Genomic DNA, 27,005 nt, shown 5'->3' with positions numbered 1-27,005 from the left:
ATGTTCCTTCAATAAGCCTGCTCCCTAATATGACTCAACAATTTTCATATGAGATTGTTCAACATTATGGAGCACAACTAGCTAGACATCTCTGACTGACTCTTGAACAGGGGGAGTGCAGTTTTTGAGAGTGGACAAGTGTGCATCCAGGCTTTCAAGGTCACCTCCCTTCATAACTTTGTTTTTTCTTCCAAGTCTTGTGACCTATTCCATTGATGAGCTAATATAGTTAGGGCAGTGGAAAGATGATTCAAATTTGTAGACTCAGGAAATCAATTTAAATAAATGTTAATTTCAGATATATTAAATTCAGAGCAATCAAAGAAAAAGATCATAGTATAATCCAAGCTATGGTTTTTCCAATAGTCACGTACTGATATGAGAGTTGGAGCATAAAGAAGGGTGAGTGCCAAAAAACTGATGCTTTGGAAGTGCGTTGCTAGAGAAAACTCTGGAGAGTCCCCTGGACTGCAAGGAGATCAAACCAGTAAATCCCAAAGGAAATCAACCCTGAATGTTGACTGGAAGGACTGATGCTGAAGTGGAAGCTCCAATACTTTGGCCACCTGATGTGAAGAGCTGACTCATTGGAAGACTCTGATGCTGGGAAAGACTGAGGACAGGAGAAGTGGGTGACCTAAGATGAGATGGTTGGATAGCATCACTGACTCAATGGACATGAGTTTGAGCAAACTCTGGGAGACAGTGAGAGACAGGGAAGCCTGGAGTGCAGTTCATGGAATTCATGGGACATGCTTAGTGACTGAACAATAACAATAAAATCACATCTGAAAGAAAAATCAATGAAAGCAATATAGCTAAAACTTTTCCTTCAAAGGAAGAGGGAAATCTTATTCTTCTATCTTCAAGGCACATATAAGAGAGCAGAGAACTTTTTTTGCATTCAAATGTCACCAGTTAGAAATGACTCTTCTTGAACAGTGCTCTCCTCAGGGCACCCTTGACCTCTTTGCTCCTCGGGCTGTAGATCAGCAGGTTCAGCATGTGGTTGAAAAGATTATAAAACAGGAAAGGATCTTCTGCTGCTATTCAAGGTGGCGGGACTTGGGGGCCATGGACATGACGATGGCACTCTAAGGAAGAGCCCGACCACACAGAGGTGGGAGGAGCAGGAGGAGAAGGCCTTCCTGCGGCCCTCAGCGGACTGGATCCTCAGGATGGAGGCCAGGATGCACGCATAGGAGCCCAGCACCAGGCAGAGGGGCCCAACTAAGACAAACACGGAAGCAGCAAAGAGGACAAGTTGGTTGAGCCTGGTATCAGCACAGACCAGCTTGAGGACAGACAGGATTTCACAGAAGAAGTGGTTGATTTCATGAGGTCCACAGAAGGGCAGCCTCAGGACGAGACCCAAATGGACCAGGGCCAGGAGGGAGCCACATGCCCAGGAAGTCCCCACCAGGCTGATGCCGACTCTTCAGCTCACAATGACAGAATATCAGAGCGGGTGGCAGATGGCCACATACCGATCAAAGGACATCACCACCAGGAGCAGACACACAGTGTGAGCGAAACTCAGAAAGAGAAAGGTCTCTGTGATGCAGCCAGCAAAGGAGATGGGCTTGGCTGGACTCAGAGGTTGACCAGCGTAGGCCATGTCAGCGATGCCCAGGTATGACAGGAAGAAGAACATGGTGGTGTGCAGTCTGGGGTCCAGTGAGATGAGCCCCAGGATGACCCTGTTCCCCAGCAGGGTGAGGGCATAGAACAGGGAGAAGAGCCCAAAAAGGAATAAGTGGAATCTTGGACCAAGACAATATCCCTGGAGGATGAACTCTGTAACCATTGTCTAATTTTTCTCCATTTCACTATTAAGAGAGAATCAGACAGCTATATGACATCTATTTTATTTAATACTTCATATAATTTTGGTATATGGAAAACAATTAATAAACATCTTTTAAGAACTCACTGAATTATAAACAAGGTAAGAAAGAATAGGAAGGTTAAGGAAGGGGAAAGGAAGGAAGAAGGAAGCAAAAAAGAAAAGAAAGACAGACTTACGTATCTAAATAAAGTTGAGTGTTCAATAAACTAAATTCTCAGTCTAATATTCAATTTTACAGAAGAGAAATATGTCATCAATAAAGACTTACCTAGAGCCACTGACACTGTCCTGAAATTAAGAAATATCAAACCAGATTATGAGAAAATAATCATGAAATATGGATTGTCTAAGAGCTGCTTATGTCCAAGTCAGTGGGAGAACTACCCGGTAGTAGAAAGAATCAGAAGTAATTGGTATTTAAATCCCATGGTCACAGATTGGAAGAATTAGTACATGCTGCCAAAAGCCATAGATGGATTCAATGCAGCCCCTATCAAAATTCCCATGGTATTTCTAACAGAACTAGAAAAATATTCCTAGATTTTTAAGGAATCACCAAAATACCAAAATAGCCTAGCCATCCTGAGAAAGAAGATCAAAGCTTCATGCTTTCTACTTCTAGATCTCAAGCTATATTACAAAGTTACAGCAGTCAAAACAATACATTACTGGCCTAAAAACAGAAACACAGACCAATTAAACAGGATTGCGGGCACAGAAATAAATCCCTGCAAATATATTCAACTAGTATTTAACAAGGGAGCCAAGAATACCCAGTGGAGAAAGGACCGTCTCTTCAGTAAATGTGCAAATTGGATATTCATATATAAAAGAATGAAAGTAGACTCCTATCCTACTCCACTCACAAAAATTAGCACACAGTGGATTAAAGTCTTAAACAAAAGAACTGAAACTACAAAGAAATAAATGAAACATAAAATAAATGATCCTTGACGTGGCTCTTGGCAATGAATTTTTTGACATAACATCTAAAGCAAAATAAAAAATAAACAAGTGGAACTACCTCAAACTAAAAAGGTTCTGCACAGCAAAGGAATAAAAAGATTAACACAATGAAAAGACAACATAAGGCATGGGAAAACATACTTGCAAACCATATATATTGAACAAGGGGTTAATATTCAAAATATATATTAAAAATTCCCAATACAACTCAGCAGCAAAAAAGCCAATCAGTTCAGTTCAGTTGCTCAGTCATGTCCAACTCTTTGTGACCCCATGAACTGCAGCACGCCAGGCCTCCCTGTCCATCACCAACTCCTGGAGTCCACCCAAACCCATGTCCATTGAGTCGGTGATGCCATCCAACCATCTCATCCTCTGTTGTCCCTTTTTCCTCCTGCCTTCAATCTTTCCCACCATCATGGTCTTTTCCAATCAGTCAGCTCTTCACATCAGGTGGCCAAAGTATTGGAGGTTCAGCTTCAACATCAGTCCCTCCAATGAACACCCAGGGCTGATCTCCTTTAGGATGGACTGGTTGGATCTCCTTGCAGTCCAAGGGACTCTCAAGAGTCTTCTCCAACACCACAGTTCAAAAGCATCAATTCTTCGGTGCTCAGCTTTCTTATAGTCCAACTCTCACAACCATACATGACCACTGGAAAGGCCATAGCCATGACTAGATGGACCTTTGTTGCCAATAATCCAATCTGAATGTGAATAAAGAATCTGAATGGACATTTTCCCAAAGAATACATACAGATAACCAAAGGGACCTGAAATGTTACTCAGTATCACTCAATATCAGACAAATGCAAATCAATATCACAGTGACATATCGCATCATGTCTGATAGAATGGTTATGATCAAAATGATAAGAGATGACAAATGTTGAGAAAGATGTAAAGAAAAGGGATCCTTTTACACTGTTGGTGGAAGTGAAAATTGTTACAGTTACTGTGAAAAATAATATAGAAAATTTCCCTGAAAATAAAAAATGGAATTACCATATGATCTAGGAATTTCTCCTGGGCATTTATCTGAAGGAAACAAAAAACACTAACTCAAAAATTATCTGTACCCCCATGTTCATATCAGCATTACTCACAATAGTCAAGAAAAGGAAACCACCTAAGCATTCACCAGCTGACGAGAGGACAAGAAGTAGAGAGAGAGAGAGTGTATGTGTGTTCAGCCACACACAAAAAAGGAATCCTGCCATTTGTGACACGAATGGTCCTTGAGGGCATTGTGCTTAGTGAGATAAATGAGACAGAGAAGGACAAATACTGCAGGGTTTGAGGAAAACATTTTGGGAGATATGGGGCTGAAACATAGCTTGATGAAGAAATTACAAAGAGTGTTATTCTAGATCTGTGACTTCCAAATATTGGCCTATGACATTCAGAAGCATCACAAATTGCTATTGGTAATATTTGGATAATGATAATATTTAAAAGTGTAGTTTTCTAAAATACTTCCTACATCTACTGAATCAGTGATCTAACGGTGGGTCAGGAGACTTACTCTATTTTAAATAAGCATCTCAGATAATCTTATGCGGGGTTGGGCTTAAGAGCTTTTGAAATAATATCCTCCTAGGTCATTGTCAACACTGATGCGGTCATCTTCTCATAAAACTCTTTATTCCCAGCACTCTTTTCATGGCATTCTTAACTTCTGAATTCTTAAGAGTATAGATAAGGGGATTGAGCATGGGGTTGAAAAGGCTGTGAAACAGGAGAAGATATTTCTTCTGTTCCTTGGGGTTCCCATATCTGGGTCCAACATACATGACAATGGCTGTGCCATAAAAGAGTCCGACCACACAGAGGTGAGATGAGCAGGTGGAGAAGGCTTTGCTTTGCCCTTCCCCCGACTGGAGCCTAAGGATGGCATGGAAGATGCACACATATGAGATTATAACTGAGGAGAAGGGTCCCACTAGCACAGGAACTGCTCCAGCCAGTACCATAAGCTCATTGATGTGTGTGTCTGCACAAGCAAGTTTGAGAACAGCCATGATTTCACAGAAGAAATGATCGATTTTCTGGGCCATGCAGAAGGGTAAGGGTATACGTAACACTAGATGAACCAAAGACAGAAGGACTCCAGTGGTCCAGGAGGTCACCACCAGCATGATGCAGACTCTCCAGCTCATGATGACTGAATACCGGAGGGGGTGGCAGATGGCCACATACCGATCATAGGACATCACCACCAGGAGAAGACATTCTGTGACAGCAAATGTCAAGAAGAGAAAGGTCTGTGTGATGCAGCCAGCAAAGGAGATGGGTTTGGCTGGACTCAGGAGGTTGACCAGCATCTGGGGCACCATGCTGCAGGCATAGGCCATGTCAGTGATGGCCAGGTGTGAGAGGAAGAAGTACATGGGGGTGTGCAGTCTGGAGTCCAGTGAGGTGAGCCCCAGGATGACCCCATTCCCCAGCAAGGTGAGAACTGGGAGAACTGGGGAAGAGCCCAAAGAGGAGCATCTGAGTCCTTGTGTTAAGGGGGAATCCCAGTAGGATGAACTCAGTGACAGAGGTCATATTGTCTCCCATAGCCCTACGACATAAGGAACTGAGTAATGTCCAGGGTTAAAGAGAAGTCTCTGCAAAGAGAGCTATGTCACCTTATACCTTTCTGTGGTGTAAAAATGTATTCAGAACCACTTTCAGTGATATTTTGTGTTTTTAAATGAAATTTTAAATAATATATTTGGTAATCCTAAAATGCATACATATACATAAACACATATATACATATATTTTCTTTCTTGTTAAGTTTTTAAGAGGCTAAATTTCAAAATAAGTATGTTGCCACATGTTAATCAAATATAGAGTTTTTGTTTCATTCAGTGAAATACCTCATATCATTGAAATAAATTCTATTCTTCTTTGCTTATATTAATGTTATCTGTATTTTTTCCCAGAAAGTATGACCTTTACCTGATATACATGCTAATGTCCTTAAGCTGCAATACATCAAATTTTGGGTTAGAGGGGTTTATCAAGGACAGTACATACTAAGGATAGACATATCATCTTCCTATATAAATACATCATTAGGAATTAACCACTTACCTGCCTGTTGAGACACACTTTTCACTTATGCCTCTAAGTGGTTACCTCCACAACTAATATTGCACAAAATCTATTGCTTGTTCAAATGTAAAAACTGTTTTCATCCTACAATCTGTTCTTTCACATTGAGGTTTTCCCAATATTCAGATGAATATTTACATGAATGACCGAATAGATTTGTACTGTTCTGTTTATCTAAACATAAAAACAAAATCAATAATTTCGTTAGATTAGGACTCAGTATTGGCGGTGAGGAGATACCCTTCATCCAAAGTAAGGAGCAGTGGCTGCAATTTGCTGGAGCAGCCATGAAGAGATACCCCATGCCCAAGGTAAGAGAAATCCAAGTAAGATGGTACGTGTTACAAGAGGGCATCAGAGGGCAGACACACTTTAACCATACTCACAGAAAACAAGTCAGTCTAATCACACTAAGACCACAGCCTTGTCTAACTCAAAGAAACTAAGCCATGCCCGTGGGGCAACCCAAGACGGGTGGGTCATGGTGGAGAGGTCTGACACAGTGTGGTCCACGGGAAAAGGGAATGGCAAACCACTTCAGTATTCTTGCCTGGAGAACCCCATGAACAGTATGAAAAGGCAAAATGATAGGATACTGAAAGAGGAACTCCACAGGTCAGTAGGTGCCCAACACACTACTGGAGATCAGTGGAGAAATAACTCCAGAAAGAATGAAGGGAAGGAGCCAAAGCAAAAACTATACCCAGTTGTGGATGAGACTGGTGATAGAAGCAAGGTCCGATGCTGTAAAGAGCAATATTGCATAGGAACCTGGAATGTCAGGACCATGAATCAAGGCAAATTGGAAGTGGTCAAACAAGAGATGGCAAGAGTGAATGTCGGCATTCTAGGAATCAGCAAACTAAAAAGGACTGGACTAGGTGAATTTAATTCAGATGACCATTATATCTACTACTGTGGGCAGGAATCCCTGAGAAGAAATGGAGTAGCCATCATGGTCAACAAAAGAGTCCAAAATGCAGTACTTGGATGCAGTCTCAAAAACAACAGAATGATCTCTGTTCGATTCCAAGGCAAAACATTCAATATCACAGTAATCCAAGCCCATGCCCCAACCAGTAAAGCTGAAGAAGCTGAAGTTGAACGGTTCTATGAAGACCTACAAGACCTTTTAGAACACACACCCAAAAAAGATGTCCTTTTCATTATAGGGGACTGGAATGCAAAAGTAGGAAGTCAAGAAACACCTAGAATGTGGAATGAAGCAGGGCAAACACTAATAGAGTTTTGCCAAGAAAATGCACTGGTCATAGCAAACACTCTCTTCCAACAACACAAGAGAAGACTCTACACAGGACATCACCAGATGGTCAACACCAAAATCAGATTGATTATATTCTTTGCAGCCAAAGATGGAGAAGCTCTATACAGTCAACAAAAACAAGACCAGGAGCTGACTGTGGCTCAGATCATGAACTCCTTATTACCAAATTCAGATTCAAATTGAAGAAAGTAGGGAAAACCACTAGTCCATTCAGGTATGACCTAAATCAAATCCCTTATGATTATACAGTGGAAGTGAGAAATAGATTTAAGGGCCTAGAACTGATAGATAGAGTGCCTGATGAACTATGGAATGAGGTTCATGATACTGTACAGGACGCAGGGATCAAGACCATCCCCATGGAAAAGAAATGCAAAAAAGCAAAATGGCCATCTGGGGAGGCCTTACAAATAGTTGCAAAAAGAAGAGAGGTGAAAAGTAAAGGAGAAAAGGAAAGATATAAGCATCTGAATGCAGAGTTCCAAAGAATACCAAGAAGAGATAAGAAAGCCTTCCTCAGTGATCAGTGCAAAGAAATAGAGGAAAACAACAGAATGGGAAAGACTAGAGATCTCTTCAAGAAAGTTAGAGATACCAAGGGAACATTTCATGCAAAGATGGGCTCGATAAAGGACAGAAATGGTATGGACCTAACAGAAGGAGAAGATATTAAGAAGAAGTGGCAAGAATACACAGAAGAACTGTACAAAAAGGATCTTCATGACCCAGATAATCACGATGGTGTGATCACTCATCTAGAGCCAGACATCCTGGAATGTGAAGTCAAGTGGGCCTTAGAAAGCATCACTACGAACAAAGCTAGTGGAGGTGATGGAATTCCAGTTGAGCTCTTTCAAATCCTGAAAGATGATGCTATGAAAGTGCTGCACTCAATATGCCAGCAAATTTGGAAAACTCAGCAGTGACCACAGGACTGGAAAAGGTCAGTTTTCATTCCAGTTCCAAAGAAAGGCAATGCCAATGAATGCTCAAACTACTGCACAATTGCACTCATTTCACATGCAAGTAAAGTAATGCTCAAAATTGTCCAAGCCAGGCTTCAGCAATACGTGAACCGTGAACTCCCTGGTGTTCAAGCTGGTTTTAGAAAAGGCAGAGGAACCAGAGATCAAATGGCCAACATCCGCTGGATCATGGAAAAAGCAACAGAGTTCCAGAAAAACATCTATTTCTGCTTTATTGACTATGCCAAAGCCTTTGACTGTGTGGATTACAATAAACTGTGGAAAATTCTGAAAGAGATGGGAATACCAGACCACCTAACCTGCCTCTTGAGAAATCTGTATGCAGGTCAGAAAGCAACAGTTAGAACTGGACATAGAACAACAGACTGGTTTCAAATATGAAAAGGAGTACGTTAAGGCTGTATAATGTCACCCTGCTTATTTAACGTCTATGCAGAGTACATCATGAGAAACGCTGGGCTGGAAGAAACACAAGCTGGAATCAAGATTGCTGGGAGAAATATCAATAACTTCAGATATGCAGATGACACCACCCTTATGGCAGAAAGTGAAGAGGAACTAAAAAGCCTCCTGATGAAAGTGAAAGAGGAGAGTGAAAAAGTTGGCTTAAAGCTCAACATTCAGAAAAGGAAGATCATGGCATCTGGTCCCATCACTTCATGGGAAATAGATGGGGAAACAGTGGAAACAGTGTCAGACCTTATCTTTTTGGGCTCCAAAATCACTGCAGATGTTTATTGCAGCCATGAAATTCAAAGATGCTTACTCCTTGGAAGAAAAGTTATGAGCAACCTAGACAGCATATTAAAAAGCAGAGACATTACTTTGCTGACTAAGGTCCATCTAGTCAACGCTATGGTTTTTCCAGTGATCATGTATGGATGTGAGAGTAGGTCTGTGAAGAAGGCTGAGTGCCGAAGAATCGATGCTTTTGAACTGTGGTGTTGGAGAAGACTGTTGAGAGTCCCTGGGACTGCAAGGAGATCCAACCAGTCCATTCTAAAGGAGATCAGTCCTGGGTGTTCTTTGGAAGGAATGATGCTAAAGCTGAAGCTCCAGTACTTTGGCCACCTGATGTGAAGAGTTGACTCATTGGAACAGACTCTGATGCTGGGAGGGATTGGGGGCAGGAGGAAAGGGGACGACAGAGGATGAGATGGCTGGATGGCATCACGGACTCGATGGACGTGAGTCTGAGTGAACTCCGGGAGTTGGTGATGGACAGGGAGGCCTGTGCTGCGATTCATGGGGTCGCAAAGAGTCGGACATGACTGAGTGACTGAACTGAACTGCTTCATTCTGTACTCCAAGTCCAAATTTGCCTGTTATTCCAGGTGTTTCTTGACTTCCTAATTTTGCATTCCAGTCTGCTATAACGAAAAGGACTTTGTGTGTGTGTGTGTGTGTTAGTTCTGCAAGGTCTTGTAGGTCTTCATAGAACCGATCAACTTAAGCTTCTTCAGCATTGCTGGTCAGGGCATAGACTTGGATTATTGTGATACTGAATGGCGTGCCTAAGAAATAAACAGATATCATTCTGTCGTTTTCCAGATTGCATCCAAGTACTGCATTTCAAACTCTTTTATTGACTATGATGGCTACTCCATTTCTTCTAAGGGATTCTTGCCCACATTAGTGGATATAATGGTCATCATCCCACATGCTAGTAAAGTAATGCTCAATATTCTCCAAGCCAGGCTTCAACAGTATGTATACCATGAAGTTTCAGATGTTCAAGCTAGATTTAGAATAGGCAGAGGAACCAGAGATCAAATTGCCAACATCCGTTGGATCATGGAAAAAGCAAGAGACCTCCAGAAAAACATCTATTTCTGCTTTATTAAACTATTTCAATCTTTGACTGTTGGATCACAACAAACTGTTGAAAAATCTTAAAGAGATGGGAATATCAGACCACCTGACCTACCTCTTGAGAAATCTATATGCAGGTCAGGAAGCAACAGTTAGAACTGGACATGGAACAACAGACAGGTTTCAAATTGGTAAAGGAGTATGTCAAGGTTGTATATTGTCACCCTGCTTATTTAACTTATATGCAGAGTACATCATGAGAAATGCTGGGTTGGATGAAGCACAGGCTGGAATCACAATTGTCAGGAGAAATATCAATAACCTCAGATATGCAGATGATACCACCCTTATGGCAGAAAGCAAAGAAGAACTAAAGAGCCTCTTGATGAAAGTGAAGGAGGAGAGTGAATATTTTAGCTTAAAGCTCAATGTTCAGAAAACAAAGATCATAGCATCTGGTCCCATCACTTCATGGCAAATAGATAGGGAAACGATGGAAACAGTGAGAGAATTTATCTTTTTCGGTTCAAAAATCGCTGCACATAGTGATTTCATGCAGCCAAGAAGTAAAAGATGATTACTCCTTTGGAGAAAAGTTATAACCAACCTAGACAGAAAATTAAAAAGCAGAGACATTACTTTGCTGACAAAGGCCCATCTAATCAAAGCTATGGTTTTTCCAGTAGTCACGTATGGATGTGAGAGTTGGAGTATAAAGAAAGCTGAAAGCCAAAGAATTGATGTTTTTGAACTGTAGTGTTGGAGAAGATTCTTGAGAGTCCCTTGGACTGCAAGAAGATCCAACCAGCCAATCCTAAAGGAATTAGTCCTAAATATTCATTGGAAGGAGTGATGCTGAAGCTGAAACTCCAATACTTTGGCCACCTGATGTGAAAAACTGACTCATTGGAAAAGACCATGATGCTGGAAAATATTGAAGGTGGAGGAGAAGGGGACGACAGAGGATGAGATGGTTGGATGGCGTCACTGACTAAATGTGCATGAGTCTGAGTAAACTCCAGGAGTTGGTGATGGACAAGGAGGCCTGCGTGCTGAAGTTCGTGGGGTTGCAGAGTCAGACAGGACTGAGTGACTGAACTGAACTGAGCCGAATGTAGCAAATATTTTAATCACATTTATAAAGAAAGTACAAAGTATTTAGTATAGTCCTAAAAGAATCTTTTCCCTCTGTGGCTGAGTTCAGAGAGCCACATGCAGAGGTCACAGCCTGGGCAAGGAGGCTCTCATTTTCTTTGTCTCCTTTCATTAGTGCCAGCTCTGGCCTCCATCCTTAATCACATTATTGGAAATGATGTGGAGAAAGATGGGAACCAGGTCCAAGAGGGTCATGTTTACAGTTCAGGTAAGAAGAGCTCCCCATGAGAACATCTTTATTTGCCAATCCAGTTGCACTGAATACAAACCCTGGCTCAGAAAGATAGACACCCAAGACATAATTTTCCTCTCACCATAGCCCTCGTCCTAATGCAATAATCCTTACCCCAAACCACCTCTCAGGGCAGACAGATCTCAGCTACACATGATGGCATTAGGGGTAGGCTGTTACCTTAAGAGTCTGCTTTAACCTTGAGACAATCCCACAGAAGGTAGATCGTTCCTTCTAATAGCCCTGGATCAGCCATGGGGTCACAAAGAGTTGGACAGGACTGAGCAACAAATGCTTTCACTTTCACTTTCTGTAGTGAGAAACTCCAGGGTTAAAAATGTTTACTTCACTTTCTGATGATGTTGGAGAATAATAAAAATGTTGCTGTCTGCACTTTTGGGAGCAAAGGTTGTATTTTTTAAAATTTTTTTAAATTTATTTTTGTAAGTGTGTTTCTTTTTTTTTATTTTTATTTTTTCAAATTTATTTATTTTAATTGGAGGTTAATTACTTTACAATATTGTATTGGTTTAGTGATACATCAACATGAATCTGCCACAGGTATACACGTGTTCCCCATCCTGAAACCCCCTCCCACCTTGTTCCCCATACCATCCCTCTGGGTCATCCCAGTGCACCAGCCCCAAACATCCTGTATCATGCTTCGAACTGAAGTATAGTTGATTTGGCTTGAACTGCAAAGAGACCCAACCAATCCATTCTAAAGGAGATCAGTCCTGGGTGTTCTTTGGAAGGAATGATGCTAAAGCTGAAACTCCAGTACTCTGGCCACCTCATGGGAATAGTTGACTCATTGGAAAAGACTCTGATGCTGGGTGGGATTGGAGGCAGGAGGAAAGGGGACGACAGAGATGAGATGGCTGGATGGCATCACTGACTCGATGGATGTGAGTTTGGGTGAACTCCGGGAGATGGTGATGGACAGGGAGGCCTGGTGTGCTGCAGTTCATGGGGTCGCAAAGAGTGGGACATGACTGAGTGACTGAACTGAACTGATAGTTGATTTACAATGTTTTGCCAATCTCTGTTGTACAGCAAAGTGACTCAGTTACACACACATAAATCCTTTTATTTAAATGTTATTTTCCATTATGGTTTATCCCTGGGGCTGGAATACAGTTCCTTGTGCCATACAGTAGAACTTAATTGCTTATCCATTCTAAATGTAATGTTTTCGATCTACCAAAGTTTGTATTTTACCATCAGTTAGAAACAAACAATTCTTATGACTCTCTTGAGAATTTAGATTTTCCAAGGGGTCCCATTAGTTATTACACCTTTCCTGAGAGAAAACATTTTCCTCAACATTCTCCCTGGAGGAAAACAGAGATTGCCTGTGTTTGACTGTCTGTGCAGGAAATATATGAATGAAAGTCAGGAGAAGACATGTTATCACAGATTTTAAGAAGATGTTTCAAGCATCTCAAAGGCTATAACATGAGGTAAATATCACAATTCATAGTATATAACACTTGATTGTATATAGCTTTGAGAAAACACAGTGAAACTAAAAAATGAAAAGCACTTCATCATTAAAATACTTGATAACCTGCACTTCATTAAAATTAAAAAAAAAAAAAGCTTTTGCTCTGTGAAAGAGATTGTGAAAAAATATTAAATGTTGAGCCAAAGATGAGAAAATCTGTTCACATGTTGGAAAAATGACTTGATTCCAAAATACACAAAGAGCCCTAAAACACAATAAGAAAATGAACAACTCAATTTATAAATGGGCCAAAGTCCCTAACAGACATCCCTTTAAAGAGAATATACAGATGGTAAATAAGCATTGAAATGATATTCCACATCCATGTCTTCAGGGAAATGCAAATTAAAATAAGACTGACATCTCTATAGCCCTAGTAGAATGGCTAAAATCCAAACATGGACAACATCAAACACTGTTTAGGATATGGACCAAAAGGAATCTTTATCCATTACTAAGGGAATTAATTTTCATTCACTGTAACCTGGTAGAGTCAGTTTGGAAGACGGTTTAGTAGTTTCTTAAAACACTAAACATACTCTTACTCTACGAACTACCAATCACCCTACTTGGTTTTCATTCATTCAAAGGAGGTAAAACTATGTCCCCATAAACCCTGCAAACAAATGTTTATAGCAACATTATTCACAATTACCAAAACTTGGGAGTAATAATGATGTCCTTCAACAAGTAAATGGATAAACAAACTGTACACCAAGACAATATTATTTTATCAGTGGTATTATTCAGTGATAAAAAGAAATGGCCTATTAAGTCCCCAAAATATGGAGAAACCTTAAATGAATATTGCTGTGTAAAAGAAGTCAAATTGAAAATGCTATATACATTGGATGATTTCAACTATATGACATTCTGGAAAAGGTAAAACTATGGAGATATGGCTAACAGAAGGGGAAACAATGGAATCAGTGAGAGACTTTATTTTGGGGGCTCAAAATCACTGCAGATGGTGACTGCCGCCATGAAATTAAGAGATGCTTGCTCCTTGGAAGGAAAGCTATGATCGATCTAGACAGCATATTAAAAAACAGAGACATTACTTTGTCAACAAAGGTCCATCTAATCAAAGCTATGGTTTTTCCAGTAGTCATGTATGGATGTGAGAGTTGGTCTATAAATAAAGCTGAGTACCGAAGAACTGATGCTTTTGAACTGTGATGTCGGAGAAGACTCTTGAGAGTCTCTTGGACTGCAAGGAGATCAAACCAATCTATCCTAAAGGAAATCAGTCCTGAGTATTCATTGGAAGGACTAATGTTGAAGCTGAAATTCCAATGCTTTGTCCACCTGATGCAAAGAACTGAGTCATTGGAAAACACCCTGATGCTGGGAAAGATTGAAGGCAGGAGGAGAAGGGGATGACAGAGGATGCGATGGCTGGATGGCATCACTGACTCAATGCCCATGAGTTTGAGTCAACTCTGGGAGTTGGTGATGGACAAGGAAGCCTGGTTTGCTACAGTCCACCGGGTAACAAAGAGTCGGACACAACTGAGTGACAGAACTGATGGAGATTTTGAAAGATTAGTGGCTGTCAGAGGTTTTGGGGAGAGAAAGTGGGGTGCATTGGTGAGACACAGAAGACTGTAGGGCTGTGAAGCTATTCGGTATGGTGTTATAATGGTGGATATATGTCCACCTTTATATGTATATAAAGGTATATACATGATACCTTTGTCAAAACTGATGGAATATATAACCCAAAGAGTGCACTCTAACTATGAAATTTTGTTAATAATGTATCAATATTGGCTCATTGGTTTAAAAAAACACACCACACACATTGCAAGATATCAACAATATAAGAAACTGGGGAGGAATGAGGGAATATACAGAACTCTGAGTTCAGGACTCAAAATTTCTATAAAACTAAAAGTGCAACCCCGTGTTCAAGGAGCGGTGGCTGTGTGGGCACAGGAGGGCTAGAGGAGCTACTCCATGTTTAGGGTCAGGAGGGGCGGCGTTGAGGAGATACCCCTCATCCAAGGTAAGGAGCAGTGGCTGCGCGTTGCTGGAGCAGCCATGAAGAATTACCCCACATTCAAGATATGAGAAATCCAAGTAATATGGTAGGTGTTGCAAGAGGGTATCAGAGGACAGACACACTGAAACCATACTCACAGAAAACTAGTCAATCTAATCACACTAGGACCACAGCCCTGTCTCACGCAATGAAACTAAGTCATTACCTGTGGGTGCAGGCATGCTGGAGAGGTCTGACAGAATGTGGTCCACTGGAGAAGAGAATGGCAACCACTTCAGTATTCTTGCCTTGAGAACCCTATGAACAGTATGAAAAGGCAAAATGATAGCATACTGAAAAGGAACTCCCCAGGTCGGTAGGTACCTAATATGCTACTGGAGATCAGCAGAGAAATAACTCCAGAGAGAAAGAAGGGAAGGAGCCAAAGCAAAAACAATATCCAGTTGTGGATGAGACTGGTGATAGAAGCAAGGTCCGATGCTGTAAAGAGCAATATTCCAAAGGAACTTGGAATGTCAGGTCCATGAATCAAGGCAAATTGGAAGTGGTCAAATAGGAGATGGCAAGAGTGAAAGTCGACATTCTAGGAATCAGCAAACTAAAATGGTCTGGAATGGATGAATTTAACTCAGATGACCATTATATCTACTACTGTGGGCAGAAATCCCTCAGAAGAAATGGAGTAGCCATCATGGTCAACAAAAGAGTCCAAAATGCAGTACTTGGATGCAATCTCAAAAATGACAGGATGATCTCTGTTCGTTTCCAAGGCAAACCATTCAATATCACAGTAATCCAAGTCTATGCCCCAACCAGTAATGCTGAAGAAACTGAAGTTGAACGGTTTTATGAAGACCTACAAGACCTTTTAGAACTAACACCTAAAAAAGATGTCCTTTTCATTATAGGGGACTGGAAAGCAAAAGTAGGAAGTCAAGAAACACCTGGAGTAACAGGCAAATTTGGCCTTGGAATACGGAATGAAGAAGGGCAAAGACTAATAGAGTTTTGCCAAGAAAATGCACTGGTCATAGCAAACACCCTCTTCCAACAACACAGAGAAGACTACACATGGACATCACCAGATGGTCAACACCAAAATCAGATTGATTATATTCTTTGCAGCCAAAGTTGGAGAAGCTCTATACGTTGGAGAAGCTCTATACAGTCAACAAAAACAAGACCAGGAGCTGACTGTGGCTCGGATCATGAAATCCTTATTACCAAGTTCAGACTCAAATTGAAGAAAGTGGGGAAAACCAATAGACCATTTAGGTATGACCTAAATCAAATCCCTTATGATTATACAGTGGAAGTGAGAAATAGATTTAAGGGCCTAGATCTGATAGATGGAGTGCATGATGAACTATGGACTGAGGTTCGTGACATTGTACAGGAGACAGGGATCAAGACCATCCCCATGGAAAGAAATGCAAAAAAGCAAAATGGCTGTCTGGGGAGGCCTTACAAATAGCTGTAAAAAGAAGAGAAATGAAAAGTAAAGGAGAAAAGGAAAGATATAAGCATCTGAATGTAGAGTTCCAAAGAATAGCAAGAGATTAGAAAGGCTTTCTCAGTGATCAATGCAAAGAAATAGAGGAAAACAACAGAATGGGAAAGACTACAGATCTCTTTAAGAAAATTAGAGATACCAAGGGAACATTTCATGCAAAGATGGGCTCGATAAAGGACAGAAATAGTATAGACCTAACAGAAGCAGATGATATTAAGAAGAGGTGGCAAGAATACACAGAACTGTACAAAAAAGAGCTTGACAACAAAGATAATCATGATGGTGTGATCTCTAATCTAGAGCCAGACATCGTGGAATGTGAAGTCAAGTGGGCCTTAGAAAGCATCACTATGAACAAAGTGGAGGTGATGGAATTCCAGTTGAGCTATTCAAATCCTGAAAGATGATGCTGTGAAAGTGCTGCACTCAATATGCCAGCAAATTTGGAAAACTCAGCAGTGACCACAGGACTGGAAAAGGTCAGTTTTCATTCCAATCTCAAAGAAAGGCAATGCCAAAGAATGCTCAAACTACTCCACAATTGCACTCTCACACGCTAGTAAAGTAATGCTCAAAATTCTCCCAGCCAGGCTTCAGTAATACATGAACCATGAACTTCCTGATGTTCAAGCTGGTTTCAGAAAAGGCAGAGGAACCAGAGATCAAATTTCCAACATCTGCTGGATCATGGAAAAAGCGAGGGAGTTCCAGAAAAACATCTATTTCTGCTTTATTGACTATGCCAAAGCTTTTGACTGTGTGGATCATAATAAACTGTGGAAGATTCTGAAAGACATGGGAATACCAGACCAGCTGACCTGCCTCTTGAGAAATTTGTATGCAAGTCAGGAAGAACATTAGTACTGGACATGGAACAACAGACTGGTTCCAAATAGGCAAAGGAGTATGTCAAGGCAGTATATTGTCACCCTGCTTATTTAACTTCTATGCAGAGTACATCATGAGAAACGCTTGACTGGAAGAAGCACAAGCTGAAATCAAGATTGCTGGGAGAAATATCAATGACCTCAAATATGTAGATGACACCACCCTTATGGCAGAAAGTGAAGAGGAACTAAAAAGCCTCTTGATGAAAGTGAAAGAGAAGAGTGAAAAAGTTGGCTTAAAGCTCAACATTCAGAAAACGAAGATCATGGCATCTGGTCCCATCACCTCATGGGAAATAGATGGGGAAACAGTGGAAACAGTGGCAGACTTTATTTTGGGGGGGCTCCAAATCACTGCAGATGGTGACTGCAGCCATGAAATTAAAAGACACTTACTCCTTGGAAGAAAAGTTATGACCAACCTAGATAGTATATTCAAAAGCAGAGACATTACTTTGCCGACTAAGGTCCGTCTAGTGTAGGCTATGGTTTTTCCTGTGGTCATGTATGGATGTGAGATTTGGACTGTGAAAAAGGCTGAGCACTGAAGAATTGATGCTTTTGAACTGTGGTGTTGGAGAAGACTCTTGAGAGTTCCTTGGACTGCAAGGATATCCAACCAGTCCATTCTGAAGGAGACCAGCCCTGGAATTTCTTTGGAAGGAATGATGCTAAAGCTGAAACTCCAGTACTTTGGCCACCTCATGTGAAGAGTTCACTCATTGGAAAGACTCTGATGCTGGGATGGATCGGGGGCAGGAGGAGAAGGGGACGACTGAGGATAAGATGGCTCGATGCATCACTGACTCGATGGATGTGAGTTGAGTGATCTCCCAGAGATCGTGATGGACAGGGAGGCCTGGTGTGCTTCGATTCATGGTGTCGCAAGGAGTCGGACACGAATGAGCGACTGAATTGAACTGAACTTAAAGGTGAACTAGAATCTATTTGAACTCAAATCAAGATGGTAGAGTAAGAGGACAGAGAACTTACCTCCTCCCACAAACACATCAAAAATACATCTTAATGTGGAACAACTCTCAGTAAAAAACTAACTAGAGATTAGCAGAAAGACTCCTGTTCCACCAAAGCTGCAAAAAGATCCATACAAAACCAGACAGGAAGGGCAGAAAAGCAATACCAGGACCTACACACTTGGGAGGGAACTCAGAGCAAATGGTAAATTACTTTAGTGGAGACCCTCCCTTGTGAGTGAGCTATTAGAACCACACATTGGGCTCTGGGGTCTGACAAAGTGAAGACAGGCCCCCTTGGGTGTTTGATGGCCCAGAGGATGCCCGAACTCTGCTTGCAGGGAGAGTGAACACTTCCTTGCTCCCGAAGCAGGGCAGAAAGGACAGGTTAAAACCAAATGAGTGATGTGACTGGTTCCTGAGACCAGGGAGGTGTCTGGTTCAGCCTGAGCCAAGCAAACACTCCAGCACCAAAGTGAGTGTTGCCAAGACCAAGAACGATTGCACGGGTCATCCATCAGAGACAATTTGGATTTCTGATGGTGATCAGACTGTAATGGCCTGTGTCAGGACCCTCGTGCAATACCCCCACCAGCCCCTCTTGCTCCAGCACTGCTCCCCTCTGGGGCAAGGAGTTGTTGGGTACAGGAAGAGCACACACCCAAAGTGAACTGAATCAGCTCCCCCAGGGCTTCTGTGCCAGCAGTGTGGAACTTGACCTTGTCCCTGACAGGGTGATGACAGTGGCCAAGCAGAAGGAAAGCCCTGCCTTACACCTGGTTCTACTCGAAGCCTGTATCTGCGAGTCTGCTTCTGTTTCGTTCTACACATTTGCTTCATTTTTCTTTTTTAGATGGAAGTGACATCTAAAGATGTCATGTAAGATGTCTTTCTATGACTTATTCACTAATCATAATAATCTCTGTGTTTTATTCACATTGCTGCAAATGGCAAAATTTCATTTTCTATTCCTGAGTAATATTCCATTGTACATATACACAGTGTATCTTCTTTATCTGTTCATCTGTCAATGAGCATTGTTTTCATCTCATATCTAGTGTATCTACTATGCTACTATAAACATTTGGGTGCAAGTATTTTTTAGAATTAACATTTTCCTTTTCTTTGGGTAACTATCCAGCAGTGGAACTGCTGAACTGCATGGTAGTTCTATTTTTAATTATGTGAAGAAACTCCATACTGTTTACCATGGTGCCTGCACTAATTTACATTCCCACAAACACTGCACCAGGGTTCCCTTTTCTTCAGATCCTCACTAACACCTGCCATTTTTATCTTTTTGTTGACAGTCACTCTGACAGTTGTGAGGTGATACCCCACTGTGGTTTTGTTTTACATTTTCCTGATGATTAATAATGTGGAGTATCTTTTTTGCTTGTTCATTTGTTTTTTGTTGTTGTTGTCTTTTTTCATTTTAATTTTTACTTTAGTTTAGTTTCCAAGACTGTATTGGTTTTGCCATACATTGACATGAATCTGCCACAGGTGTACATGAGTTCCCAATCCTGAACCCCCCTCCCACCTCCCATCCCATAATATCTCTCCAGATCATCCCCGTGCACCAGCCCCAAGCATCCTGTATCCTGCATCGAACATAGACTGGTGATTTGTTTCTTACATGATAGTATACATGTTTCAATGCCATTCTACCAAATCATCCCACCTTCTCCCTCTCCCTCAGAGTCCAAAAGTCTGTTCTATACATCTGTGGTAGAATATCTTTTTATACGTCTGTTGGTCATCAGTATGTTTTCTTTGGAAAAAAACTAGAATCGAGGTCCTCTGCTCATATTTTAATCATATTGTTTACTTCTTATATTGAGTTCTGTGACTTCTTTATATGTTTTGGGTATTAACCTTCTATCTGAAATATTTTTTGCCAAGATTTCCTCCCATTCAATAAACTGCTCTTCAGTTGGTGATGCTTTCCTTTGCCCTGTAAAAGTTCTTTATTGTGATTGGGTCCCGTTTATCTATTTTTACTTTTGCTTTATTTGCCTGAGGAGACAGATTCAAAAAATAATATTAAGACTTATTTCAAAATGCTTACTGCCTACATTTTCTTCTATGAGTTTTATGGTTTCTGGTTTTACATTTAAGTCTTTAAACCATGTTGAATTTATTTTTGCATATGGTATGAGAAAGTAGTCCAGCTTAATTCTTTTGCATATAAGTGTACAGTTTCTCCAAACTGCTTATTGAAAAGATTGATATTCTTTATTTTACATTATTGCTTCATTGGTCATAAATTGGCCATATGCGTGCAGGTTTATATTTGGGTTTTCTATTCTGTTCCATTGATCTGTGTGTTTGTTTTTGTGCTAGTACCATACTGTTTTGATTGTCATAACTTTGTAGTATAATCTGAAGACAGAAATGTGATTATCTCCAGCCTTGCTTTTCTTTCTGAAGGCTGGTTTGACTCTTTGGGGATCTTTTGTGGCTCCATACTAATTTTGAATTATTTGTTCTAGTTCCATGAAAAACCATGTTGCTTGAAGAATTGCATTGCATCTATAGACTGCTTTGGATAACATGGGCATTTTAATAATATTAATTCTTCTAATCCATGAATATGGGGTATCTTTCAATTTATTTCTATCATCTTGAGTTTCTTTCATTAATGTTCATAGTTTTTGGAGTACAAATCTTTCCCCTTCCTGGTTAAATTTATTCCTAGGTATTTTATTGTTTTTGATGCAATTGTAAATGGGATTTTTTTCTTGATTTCTATTTCTGATAGCTCATTATTAGAGTACAGAAATGTAACAAATTAGTGTGCATTAATTTTTTATCCTGAAGCTTTATTAAATTCATTTATTGTTTCTAGTATTTTTTTGGTGGAGTCTTCAGAGTTGTATATATTATCACATCATCAGAAAGAGCAACAGTTTTACTTCTTTCCAATGTAGATGCATTTTATACCTTTTTCAATTGTGGAGTGTAAGTCTTCCAGTACTATGTTAAACAGACATTGTGAGAGTGGGCATTTTTGTCTTGTTCCTGATCTTTCATTTCATTAGTGTGATGTTCATCAGGCGTTTGTTACAAATGGCCTCTATTTTGTTGAGGTATATTCCCTCTATATCAATCTTGCTTAGAGTTTTTATCATGAATGGATGTTGAATTTTGCTATGTGCTTTTTTGCATCTATTGAGATGACCATGTCATCTCATGTCATTAACAAAATGACACCTCATTTGTTACTGTGGTGTCTCATGTTGGCATATTTGTAGATACTGCACCCTCCTTGCATCCCTGAAATAAATCTCACTTGATCATGATGTATGATTTTTTATGTATTATTGAATTCAGCTTGCTAATATTTAATTGAGGATTTTTCTTCTATATTAATCATGGATAAGGGTTTGTAATTTTTATTTTATGTTTTTGAAGTATTTTTATATGGGGTTGGTATCAGGGTATTGCTGACCTGGTAGAATGAATTAGAAAGTGTTTCCTCTTTTTCAATTTTTGGGAATAGCTGGAGAAGGATGGGTATTAAGTGAAAGTCACTCAGTTGTGTCTGACTTGTTGTGACTCCATGGAATTCTCCAGGCCAGAGTACTGGAGTGGGTAGCTTTTCCCTTCCCTGGGGGATCTTCCCAACATCTTCCCCAGGCCTCCCGCATTGCAGGCAGATTCTTTACCAGCTGAGTGACAAGGGAAGCCCAAGGATACTGGAGTGGGTTGCCTATCCCTTCTCCAGGGGATCTTCCTGACCTAGGAATCAAACTGGGGTCTCCTGAACTGCAGGTGGGTTCTTTATCAACTGAGCTATTGGGGAAGCCCTTTTCAACTTTTTGAAATTTGAAAATTTTCCTACTTTTCAATTTTTTGGAATACCTGGAGGTATTAACTCTTCTTTAAATATTTGGTAGAATTTGTCTGTAAAGCCCTTTGGTACCAGACTTCTGTTTGTTGGGAGACTTTATTACTCATTTAACATCATTAGTAGTAATTGCCCTATGAAGGCATCCTATTTCTTCCAGATTTAGGCTTGGAAACCTATCTATTTCTAGCAATTTTCAGTTCTTCTAGATTACCCACTTTGTTGGTGTATAACGGTTTGTATTATCCCCTTATAGTTATTTGCTTTTCAGTGATATCAGTTGGAACTTCTCTTTAATTTCTGATTTTATTCATTTAAGCCCTCTTTCTTTTTTTCATGATGAATCTGGCTAAAGGTCTATTGAGTTTATGTTTTCAAAGAACCAGCTTTTAATTTCATAGATCTCTTTTATTTACTCATTTATTAGGTCACCATGTCATTAGTTTCCACTCTCATCTTTATTATTTCCTTCCACTAACTTTGAGGATTTTTGCTGTTTAGTTGCAAAGTTGTGTCCAACACCTTTGCAACCTCATGGACAGTCATGCTCCTCTATCCATGTAATTCTCCTGGCAAGAATACTGGAGTGAGTTGCCATTTCCTTCTCCAGGGGCTCTTCTCAACCTAGGGATCGAACCAGGGATTCCTGCATTCAGTTCAGTTGCTCAGGTCGTCTCCGACTCTTTGTGACCCTATGGACTGCAACTCTCCAGGCTTCCCTGTCAATCACGAACTCCTGGAGCTTACTCAAACTCACGTCCATCGAGTCAGTGATGCCATCCAACCATCTCATCCTCTGTCGACCCCTTCACTTCCACCTTCAATCTTTCCCAGCATCAGGGTCTTTTCCAATGACTGAGTGTCCTCACATGAGGTGGCCAAAGTATTGGAGCTTCAGCTTCAGCATCAGTCCTTCCAGAGAATATTCAGGACTGATTTCCTTTAGGATGCACTCGTTGGGTCTCCTTGCAGTCCAAGGGACTCTCAAGAATCTTCTCCAACACCACAGCCAAAAGCATCAGTTCTTCGGTGCTCAGCTTTCTTTATAGTCCAACTCTCACATCCATACATGACCACTGGAACAACCATAGCTTTGAGTAGATGGGCTTTGTTGGCAAAGGAATGTCTCTGCTTTTTAATATGCTATCTAGGTTGGTTATGGCTTTTCTGCCAAGGAGTAAGCATCTTTTAATTTCATGGCTGCAGTCACCATCTGCAGTGATTTTGGAGCCCTCAAAATGAAGTCCCTCACTGTTTCCATTGTTTCCTCATCTTTTTACCATAATGTGATGGGACCAGATGCCATGATCTTAGTTTTCTGAATGTTAGATTTAAGCCAGCTTTTTTCACTCTCCTGTTTCACTTTCATCCAGACAGAGGCTCTTTAGTTCTTCTTTGCTTTCTTTCATAATGGTGGTGTCATCTGCATATCTGAGATTATGGATATTTCTCCCAGCCATCTTGATTCCAGCTTGTGGTGCATCCTTGCAGTTTATTGTGATCCATCCAGTCAAAGGCTTTGGTGTAGTCAATAAAGCAGAAGCACAAGGCTTCCCTTGTAGCTCAGCTGGTAAAGAATCCACCTGCAATGGGGGAGACCTGGGTGCAATCCCTGGGTTTGGAAGATTGCCTGGAGAAGGGAAAGACTAGCCACTCCAGTATTCTGGCCTGGAGAATTCCATGGACTCTACAGTCCAGGGGTGGCAACGAGTCGGACACAATTGAGCAACTTTCGCTTTCACTTTCTTCACTGCTGCATTACAGGTGGATTCTTTATGACTGTGCCACCAGGGACGTCTGTCATTCTTTTTCTAACTCCTTTAGCTGTAAGTTAAGATTGCTTGGGATTTTTGTTTCTTGACATAGCCCTGTATTCTTTAACTGCTTTTGCTGTGTTCCATAGATTTTGAAAAGCTGTGTTTCTCTTTTCATATTTTATAAATTTCTTTTTTGTTTTCAAGTTGATCCTTTGGTAGCATCCTTTTTAGTAGCATGTTGTCTAGTCTCCTTACATTTGTATTTTTTCCAGTGTTCTTCCTATAATTTATTTCTAGTTTAATACTGTGTAGTCAGGAAACATGTTTGAAATGATTTCTGTCTTCTTAATGTCTTTCATTATAGATGTTTTAAAAGTCTAGTTTGTTTGATATGAGTATTGCTACCCCAGCTTTCTTTTCATTTCCATTTGCATGGGATATCTCTTTGTTTTCACTCCTTGTATGTGTTTAGTTCCATTCCGGATGTCTTGTAAGAGGCATATAGATTGGTGGGTTTTTTTTTTTTTTTTGCTGTTGGTGGTTTTCTTGTTTCTTTTTTTGCTTGTTTTCTGCTTTTAAATCCATTGAGCCATCCTATGTCCTTTCACTGGAGCATTTAGTCCATTTACAGTTAAAGTGATTATTGATGAGTATATGAAAGTGAAAGTCACACAGTCATGTCTGACTCTTTGTGATCCCATAGACTATAGAGTCCATGGAATTCTCCAGGCCAGAATACTGGAGTGGGTAACCATTCCCTTCTCTAGGGGATCTTCCCAACCCAGATATCGAATCCAGGTCTTCCACATTGCAGGCGGATTCTTTACCACCTGAGCCACCAGAGAAGCCCATTGAAGTATGTAACTACTGCCATTTTGTTACTCATTTTCAGTTATTTTTTTTAAAGGTATTTTCACTTCTCTATATATATGTGTATAGTTTTACATATATATATATGTGTTTATATACAATATAAATATATTTCAATATTTATATTGATAGCTGGTTCAAGTTTAAACATTTTAAAGGCTGTACATATTTACTCCCTTTCCCACAAGTTTTGTCTTTTGGTATCATATTTTACATGTGTTTTCACATCCCTTAACTGATTATTTTAATTATAGTTGATTTTATAACTTTTGTCTTTCAAGCTTTATACTACCTTATTTGAGTGGTTGATACACTGTCTTTAATTTACCTCTATCAGGGAGATTTTTCATACACGTATTTTCTTATTTCTTGTTATGGTCTTTAGTTTTCACTTGAGGGCCATTTAACATTTCTTTTAAGGTTGGTCCAGTAGTGAGGAACTCAGTTTTTGTTTGCCTAGAAAACTCTTTTCTTCAAATCAATGCTAACCTTGCTGGGTAGAGTATCCTTGGTCATAGGGCTTTTATTCAGCACTTTATATAATGCCAGTCCCTTCTGGCCAGCAAACTTTCTGCTGAAAAATCAACTGATAGCCTTATGGAGGTTTCTTTACATGTGACTCTTTGAGATTAAGTTTTGCTATTTTAATACTGATATGTCTCGGTGGGTATTGCTCTGTGTTACCTGGAACTGTATATCTAGCTCCTTTGGGTTAGGGAATGTTTCAGCCATTATGTCTTCGGTACATTTTCTACCCCTTCCTCTCTTCACCTTCTGGTATTCCTATAATGTAAATGTTGATATAGTTATTGTTGTTTCATGGTTCCCTTAAACTATCCTGATTTAATTATCTCTTTTTTGTTCTGGTTGAGTGATTTTGATATCAACCTTGCAGATCACTTATGCATCTATATTACCTAATCTATGTACTAACGTGCTGCTGATTCCTTCTAGTGTATTTTTTATTTCAGGCATTGTGTTCTTCAGCTCTGATTTGTATTTCTTATTTTTTTCATCTTTTTTAAAGTTCTCACAGTGTTCCTCTATTCTATTCCTGAGCTCAATGACCATTTTTATAACCAGGGTTTGAATTCTTTTTCGGGGTAAGTATTTATCTCTATGTCATCAAGGTTTCCTTTGGTTTTTCATCTTGTTCTCTCATTTGGGACATATTCCTTTGTCTTCTCATTTTGTTTGACTTAGTCTTTCAAATTAGGCAGAATCATTTCCTATCTCAGTCTTAAAGGCGTGTCTTGTGTGGGAGACTCCTTATGTAGTCTACATGTGCCCAGTGCCTTTGGGCAAGATCTGGAACTGGCACAAGTCTGTGCTGAGGCTTTTTTCAGGGCCTGCTGGGGCCTCCACTTGTAGGGGTCAGGATTGGAGCCAGGGCTGGGTGGGGCTAGAGCTAGAGTCTGACGTAGGCTGAGGCCCTTTTGAGGGCACACTGTGAGGCCTTGCTTCAGTGAGCCAGGAGCTGCTACTGGGGACTAGACCTAGGATTAGTCGTGGGCTGAGACTTCTCCTGGATCACACTGAAGTAACCATTTTGGTGGGTGCAGAGCTGGAGCCAGAGAGACTGGAGCCATTACCTGATGAGAGCCACCAGGCTGTGCTTGTGGCCACTATCTTGACCGGGAGTGTGACCAAAGAGGGAGTGGCTGGGGCTGGAGCCTGAGGAGAGCTGCTGCTTCTCCTGGGGGCAGGGATATTGGTGGCCAGTGCCTTAGTGGGATATGTGGCCAGAGCCAGAGGGGCTAGAGCTACAGTCCAGGCAGGCTGGGTAGTGGGGCCCACTGGGGTGGTCTTGGCAAGCTGGCCATAGCACCAGGCACTTTTCATCTTGCTGTTTCTGCACAGGACCTGGGAGGAAGCAAGTCCGTGTGTATACCCTTTAAGAGGGAAATTTAGGTTTCCAACAGCCCCTGGGCTCTCTCAGTTATAAGCCTCACCAGTTTCAATACCAGCAAAAGCTTTTTGTCTTGCTAGTGCAGGGCCCCACGGCTGGGGTGCCCAATATGGTGCTTGAACTCCTTGTTCCTTGGGGAGGATGCCCATCTTGGGATAACCTCCTCTCCTTCCAGGATGCACAATGGGTGTGTGGGTCCCAACTAGATTGCTTCTCTTCCTCTCCTACATGTTTGGTGTGGAATTTTTTTTTTGTATTCACGGTTGTACAAAAGTTGTTCTACTTTAGTTCTCAAAGAGAGCTCTTTCATATATAGTTTTAGCTTTGGTATATTCATGAG

At 40.6% G+C, this 27,005-nt stretch overlaps 2 pseudogenes; both read right to left on the bottom strand.

The window, feature by feature from the left end:
- Positions 1 to 918: 918 nt before the first annotated feature.
- Positions 919 to 1,825, bottom strand: LOC138079995 (olfactory receptor 2A1/2A42-like; annotated as a pseudogene).
- A 2,612-nt stretch (positions 1,826 to 4,437) lies between these two features.
- On the bottom strand, positions 4,438 to 5,377 carry LOC138080038 (olfactory receptor 2A7-like; annotated as a pseudogene).
- Positions 5,378 to 27,005: the final 21,628 nt, after the last annotated feature.

Source organism: Capricornis sumatraensis, chromosome 5 (assembly GCF_032405125.1).
Source record: "Capricornis sumatraensis isolate serow.1 chromosome 5, serow.2, whole genome shotgun sequence".
Taxonomy (NCBI): domain Eukaryota; kingdom Metazoa; phylum Chordata; class Mammalia; order Artiodactyla; family Bovidae; genus Capricornis; species Capricornis sumatraensis.
Note: the sequence above shows the minus strand (reverse complement) of the source record. Positions and strands in the feature narration are given on the sequence as shown.